Source organism: Pangasianodon hypophthalmus, chromosome 8 (assembly GCF_027358585.1).
Source record: "Pangasianodon hypophthalmus isolate fPanHyp1 chromosome 8, fPanHyp1.pri, whole genome shotgun sequence".
Classification (NCBI taxonomy): Eukaryota; Metazoa; Chordata; class Actinopteri; order Siluriformes; family Pangasiidae; genus Pangasianodon; species Pangasianodon hypophthalmus.
This window is the reverse complement of record NC_069717.1, coordinates 5513371-5521468: the sequence shown is the minus strand read 5'-3', so window position 1 is coordinate 5521468 and position 8098 is coordinate 5513371.

The window sequence follows — 8098 nt, the reverse complement described above, 5'->3', positions numbered from 1 at the left end:
GCAAGATTATAAGGTAAATAAAAACATTTCCATATACTTGTGGTGAGATATATTTATAGTTTCTTAAAGTTAAACTGTCAAAGTATATAGGCGGACAAACACAAAGATTCGACCCTAGCGACATCAGAAGAGTTTGCAAATATGGTATGAGACAAATCCAGTTATGTTGATTTACTGTCATATATTATGGCACACAAAGCAGTTAGACCAGCAAAACTGCCATAAATTTTGCTGCCATGAATGCATAGGCGGTTATACCCTAGTCAGTTTTTTTGCCCCAAGTTTTGGGAAGCCGGTGGAGGTTTACAGTAACACAGTAATTGCAGAAATACAGGAATTTTAAAAAAGCAGAATGAGAATAGGGAAGTGAGTAGTTCCCTTCTTAGTGCTGAGGTCTAGTGAAGTGAGCTGGGATCCCGGGTGGCTGTGACACGCTGTCTGAGTGTGTCATTGACACCAGAGCTCCAGCTGGAGGAAATAAGTGTGTCGCACTTGAGGGAAACAGCTCTAGCACAACAGACTGTGCAAACACACACCGCCACAGCACCCCTTCGATGTGCGCTAAGCAAACAAAAAGGAAAGGTTTATCCTGGTCAAAGAGCGGTTTCCTAGTCCAGGCTCTATTTAAAGACCATTTCAACGTACAGGCTGCGATGACTCACCTCGGTCAACATGGATAGTAAATGTGCTTATGTATACACACACACACCCACACACAGATGCTACATGCACCTCCACGCTCATTCATTACGCACTTCTGTCTGTCCAGAGATACACCAAAACAAACAGAACTGGTGTTTCCTCTCTTTTTCTCACTAACTCTGAGTCGGTTTCATATGGTTTCATATGGTTTCATATCATTAGCTATCAAATATAAATTTTATTTTGTTTGAGAACACTTTTTTTTAATTTCTGTGAATATTCCTGCATATTCATACACACAAAGTGTAGGGCTGCATGTAGGGCTTCCATGATTTAATTTTGCATGTATGAGAACACGTGTAAACTTGATAATACCTGCAAAGAAAGGCTAACAGATTTATGCATTTTTCATATGAGCAAAATAGCACATCTTGTCAGTTTTTCACTTTACCTCAATGAATAATTTGGAGCAGGGTGGTGTCTTCACAAATAAATTAATTCAGCACCATGGTGTCATTTACTGCAGATTGAAAGTCACATCAGGAAAGACAATTATGTGCACGATTAATACAGCCGAAGAGCAAGCATTACATTTGCTGAAGCCTGTTATTCTATTAAAGTTTCTTGAAAGTTTGTCTCAAAAATAATTCATTAATTCATCTTCATTAACTGTTTTATCCTGGTCACGGTGAATCCAGAGCCTGTTCTGGAAACAATGAATGTGAGGCAGGAATACACACATAGAGTTGCACACCTATTCACACCTAAATTTAGCCCATCTACTTATCAGCATGTTTTTGCGAGTTTTTGGGAAACTGGAGAACAAACGAAACTCCACACAGAAACTGGAGAACATATGAAACTCAGACACAGCACAGACAGTAACTCAAGCTCAGGATCTAATCGGGGGACCCTGGAGCTGTGGGGGAGCAAAGCAACCTGCTGCACCACCATGCAAAATATCATTATTCTTCAGAAAAAAAAGATGCATGAATAATATTTTAAAAAAATGTGAAGGACATCCATAAAGATTGGCATAGACTTTTGCATAATGAATATCAGTGATATGTACAGTTAAAGTTATAATATTTTACACAGTGTTTATATACACATTGTGTGCACCATATTTTGAGATTCTGATAAGATTAACAATAAACATCTAGGGTACAATAATATAAATAAGCAATAAAAATAAAGATGTGGGTAATGCACAGTATGTACAGTATGTACAGTATATATTAAATGTGAAATGTGTAAAGCGTATAGTATGCATGGTAAAAGAGACTTGAGTCAAAATCTAATTTTCTACCCTCATATACAGTTGAAATCTGAATACCCTGTTAGGATGAGATAATGTTAATGCAAGAGTGCAAACGAGAGAGCTTGGGTGTGTGCACAAAGTGTAAAAAAAAAAAGGGGGGGGGGGGGGGGGTTGGTATTATAGTTTATCCCAGTGTCAAAGAGAACTGAGGGAAAGCTACTGATCCTGTCTGTCCTCCCCACCCAATACCAGAGAAGCAGAGAACACCCCACCCTGCATAGCTATTCAGCCACCCCTCTATACCAGAAGCCCCACGGACAGAATAAAGATGAAAAAGTAAATATTTAGCATATTTCCAAGATTAATGGATGCTGACAGCTCTGTCAGGTGTGTATGGTAAGCTAGTAAAGCAGCGTGGAACGGGATATTTGCATAAGCTTACAAGCAATGCCATGCATGTCATTGCAAGTCATTCTACTCAAAAGACTTCAAGCTTGAGTAAGATTCGTTTCGTCACTCCCGTATTCGCTGGGCGAGGCTGGGAACAGGATGTGTCTTCTTCACATTTAAAAGCATGGTTGTTTAGAAGTTGAATTGACTGAGGAGAACTTGAATTGATTGCTGTTTGGGATGGTATGCCAGGCACACGCTGGCACAAGCTGAGTGCTGGAATACAAGAACAGGTAGAATGCCACAGGGCAGAAGAGCTCTAAAAACATAAACAAAACCAAATAACATGAGCCTGGACTTCACCCAGAGATCCTGGCGCCAGGAGAAAGAGACATCAGGATTATAATAATGCTGTGTGTTGATTATACACCACACACATACATGCATGCATGTCTATGCACCACACACAGTCTCCACATCCGTAGTCCAACACCCAATCCTGGTAGTTCCTCCATCGCTCAAGGCAATCCTCATTTCCATTCTATTCCCTACACCTGCGCTGGGAAATCTCAAGAGAATTTAAGAGGCCTGAGATTAAAACCTCTGCAGGTAAGGGTAGAACGATCCACCCAAAAGCCTTAAATACATTTCATTCCTGGTCAATGTGGGCTGTTGCAGCTTTGTAGTATTTGCACACATCCCTGCAGGAGCTTCCTGTTCAGACAAGGACCAAGCCTGGCAGCAATCGAATGAGTAACAGCTGAAACATCGCTGTAAAAACATGTGACGCAAACAACGAAGCAGCCATCACAACCCAACGTCTGGCAGAATGGGGGCAAAGAAATATGCACAAGGGTTATTCACACACTTCAGCTAGTAATTAGAACAAACCATCAACTGTCAGAACAGCTTTAGTAATTAAGCAGAAAACCATTTGCTCATTTTTCATAAATGAGTTGCCTTCAAGGTGTTTCTTGAGCAGCTACAATAAAATGACTGATTTTAATTTAGGTTATGTCACATAGTTCTCCAAGCATTCCTGCATGCAGTATTACACATTTTAGAGCAGGAGAAGCACTGAGTTCATAAAAATAGCTGTGTGAGACAGAATGGACTGATCCTGAGCCCCACCTTATTTTCTTGGCTGTCCAGGCACTTAGCAACTGTTGCTATTGACCATTAGCTCAGCTCAGTCAAGCTTCCAACATTTCAGTTGCCACACCTATGTTTCTCCTGGACATACTTTGAACATGGTTACATGATGCACCTGGAGGAGAAAAAGGGAAAACCTGTTTTACAATTTTGAATCTTTACAGTGACTCAAATCATTTGAATCTGTTCAGTTAAATGATTCATTCGATTGTTGCAAGGTTTGCCCATTTGTGCATCCAGATCATACAGATGTCTAAGGCAGACAATCAGACAGTGTAGTGTACAAATCCAGTAATCATTATGTTATAATATAGGTGTATGTTCATGATTAGCGAAAGAAATGTTTTTCATACACACCTCAACACCTCAATCTTGTACAGAAATGCTGGAAATCTCTAGCTTGGATTGAATGAGTGCAGATGGGGCTGCTTCAGCAGATCTTGGAAATGTATAATGTAAATATATAATGTAAACCTATGTAAAATCTGTTTTTGGTAATCATATATCAAGGCTGTTTGCTGATTAGAGTCAGTCATTGTCTGATCCAATGACTCAGTTGTCTGAAACTTATGTGCATCGTATGTGCAGCGTACCAAATAATTCCCAAATGGAACAACTTTATGCAGAATTTTGACGGAATGGAGGGTGATGTTCTTTCCCCACTATCATATTGTTGTCATTTCCCTGAGGTACATGCTTTAAACTCATTGACACAATAATGGAAGAACAGAATTTTGGAGATTTGGGGAAAATTATTGCAAATTTCTAAAACATATTAAAGATTTTGAGCATGTTCTCCAGCAATAAATGTCATCATATGGGTCAACTAGATTTATGGAACTAATGCTAATTATGATATGTCATGCATCACACAAAATTCAGCAAACATCAATATCCCAACAGTCTTCGTATTCTTCATTGGCTCAGCTTGTTCAGTTTTTGCCACAGGCTTCCTGTTGGCTCTGCTTAGCTCAAGTTGTTAGCGCCGCAGATGAATTTTAATAAAAGTAAAAATGAGCAAAAAAAAAAAAAACAAACAAAAAAACCCCAGAAAATCGATTTGATTAAAAATGGATAAAAACCCTGAAATCTGATTTACAAACATCCTGAGAACTCATTTCAAGCTTGAAATGATCTTTTATTTTATTTCAAGCACTTATTCCTAGAACAAAAGCAAAATTAGCTGGCAATAGAACAAGGCAGTTTCAAGCAGGAAGGTGCTTGCGTGCTATCTTCCAAACCTTCTCACCTATCAACCTCAGGCTCCTTCATAGTAACAATGGCTAAAATTTGAATAAATGGTTCCATGCAGTAAAATGGATAAAAAAACAGAAAAAAAAAATTCGTAGTATCCTACTACTATTTAAACCACTTCCCTTGCAGCCAACGAATGAGTAATAGACGTGTCATTTCACGACATATTTACTTATCCTGTTACTTATTTTTATTAGCTCTGTAAGTTTATATCTTACGAAGAATGCCACCATTTTGTAAGAGGCACAAAATAGCTGTCATTTAACAAACTAAACTTTAGCCAGGTGTTAGGAATTCTTGGTCGAACAGTCATAATTACTTTGAAAATGACTGACTAATAAACATGTGCTAATTTACAGATAACTACCTGGTTTGGTGATGACTAACAATGTTTAATAATACATTGTATGTCATACAGTAGTCACACAGAGGCCTTGTTTTGACCATAGTTTGGTAATTGTTTACATTAACAGAGGTGTAATGGCACCATTTTTTTTAATGTCTTCTAGCTACAGCATGTTAGCACTGATTGGTTGGTGTGCATGTCCACACATCTATATCCGTTTGTTTTTGTTGTGAAGACCTGACCGCAGGTCACGGCTGGGCCACGCTGACCTTTTCCCTTGTTTTTGCAGAAGTATAACCTCACATTTCAAGTGCAAGCACCGGCACCTTAACAGAAACTGTGTCCACAGCAACAAAGGAAAGAGGGACGCGTGTCACGTTCGTGTAAACAAAGCTTGTGGTACGCCTGTTTTGTTTCCCTCCATCAGCCGCTATCATTTGACCCTCCCCTGACAGTCTGCTCTTTCAAGGAAATTCTATGGAAGTTATGCACTGTTGCTTATCTCTCCCTCTTCTGTCTGACTCCCTCTATCATGCACACACACTCTCACATACAGACACATACAAACACACACACGTAAACATACACACTCACTGTGCCCTTCTCCTGCGTTCCCTAGAAGCAAGAGTGTGTTTGAAACAAAGACAAGGGGAGCTGGGAAGTGAGATAACAGCAGGTCTCTGGCGTGACTCTGTGTATGTATGTGTTTGCATGTGTGTGTGTGTGTGTGTGTATGTATGTATATATATATATATATATATACACACACACACAGACACACACACACACACACACACACATATATATATATATATATATATATATATATATATATATATGTGTGTGTGTGTGTGTGTGTCTGTGTGTGTGTGTGTGTGTCTTGCCTCAGGTGATACCTGGCTTTACTGAGCAAGAGGGGGCTTCAGTTCAAACAGTGTGTATTAGAAGATTAGCTGAAGATATTTGCTGAAACTAGAACCTATCTAAGCAAATCACAAATATCCATTAATACATGTGAAACGCACTTATTTATTCCTTAAATGTAGTTTCAAACTAAATGTTTCCATTTACATGGAGTTATGTCCATACTGACGTCAAATATGAGTCAGTTTCTTACATTTCTGCTCTGGAACATGATTGTCTGCAATGTGAGTCTCCTGTTTCTGCCATTTTCCCACTTTAATCACACTTTTTACACATTTTACATTTTTCCCGCCTGACACTGTTCCTAGCAATAAGAACCAGAAATGAATGCGGGGAGTTCTGGGAACTCACAACCAGTGACGGCTCCCCCGATTAGCTGGAAGCAGAGCAGAGTAACTTGCATTCCTTCTGAAGAAGGTCACATTTCTGCACCATCTCCCTCCATCCGTCCTAGCCATTTCACTGTTCCTCGACCTCTTAGTGACCTGCACAGCTGTTTCCACTATCAAATTCCAAACTTGAAAATTTCCTTGCTGCATTTCTTCCAGAGAAATATACATCATATTGAGTACACTTCCAAAGAAGCAACCTCTCCTCTCCTGCACATGGTCGTGGGATTAGGTAATCTGAGAAGTAGTGCTGGATGATGTTGAAACACATGACTGTGATGAAAAACAGAGTTATTATCCTTAAATAAAAACAAAAAGTAAAGCAAAACTATACAAAGACATTTACATAAACCTAACCAACCAACCGAAAAGTAGAAATATTGCAAAAAGTAGAAATATGGAGTTCATTTTATTTTCAAGGTCTACACAAGAGATATCATTTACCAAACTTTAGGCTGTATCAGGTGTGAATGGTAGGTTTGTTTGGGTAGCACTTGGGGGTTCTTTGGGATTTTTAATGTAATCTTGAACAAAATTAAGCAAAATTATTCTTCAATAGAGCAACAGCAATTTAACACCCTAGAAAATAACTAGAAATATGCTTAATAAACTTATCCATTTCATCATAATTTTTAGGCTCTGATGGGGTTGGATGTAAATATAGGGCTTTATTAAAACAAATCAAGGCAGACAAACCAAAATTCCATACCAATACTCAAAGACGTAATGCGAAACAATACAGACCAGACCTGGCAGAGACAATGGTGATAGCAAAACAAAGCAGAGGCGGAACCAGATAAACAATGCACATGAGAATAAAGCTCAATAATGTCTTTGCATAAACCAGGACTTTCACAAAGTACTGATGTAAGACCGGGTGCAGGCAATCGTGAATGTACAGAGAAACCAGAAGTCTGGCAAATTGTAAATGGGGATACAGATCGAGCTGACTGTGGAAATTTGCATGGGCTACCTCTGGGACGTGGTGCCGAGCAGTCGAGGCAGTGGGGGTGAAATTCCCTGATAAGGGTGGGGTCTAGAACATTCTCAGCTGGGACCCAACATCTTGCCTCAGAACCATATCCCTTCCAGTGTATGAGGTATTGCATCCTACCTCTCTGACATCTGGTGGAAAACAAATGCTGTCTCGGTAGTATGAGTTTATAGGTCACCTCATTTATGAAGAATCTTATGCGTTAACTTCCTGCATTCTCAGTCTACACAAAGGTCCCTGGTTAAACGTAATACTCTGTGTCTAGACTCTAAACACATATGGCTCTATCTGCAAACTCCTTCATTTGTCTTTTTGCTTTTCTAAGTGCCTGTATCCTCACTTCTCTGAAAACATCAATGGCTGGTGCATTCGTGGTAGTAGCATTCCAGGAGAAAATTTGGGTGTGTAGGCCAACATGCCTACACATAATCTTATCAACTATATTAAATGTTATGGCAGCTTTCCAAGAGTTAACTGTGACTGTCACTGCAAATTCAAAGCCACAAACAAAGCCACATTCTGCAAATTCACATACTGTGCAAAGGCAACGTAAAGGACATTGTCATGGAGGACACTAGCCATGTTCTTTCCTGTATGAAATAGATTACACATTTGCATTTTATTTTTATAAAAATAATTCATTGTAAATAATTATATTTAAAAAATAATTCATTTTTTAAATGATCTGTTCCCAGAACCAAAATGACTAAAACAAAAATATCTAAACATAAAAATGAAACCTTATC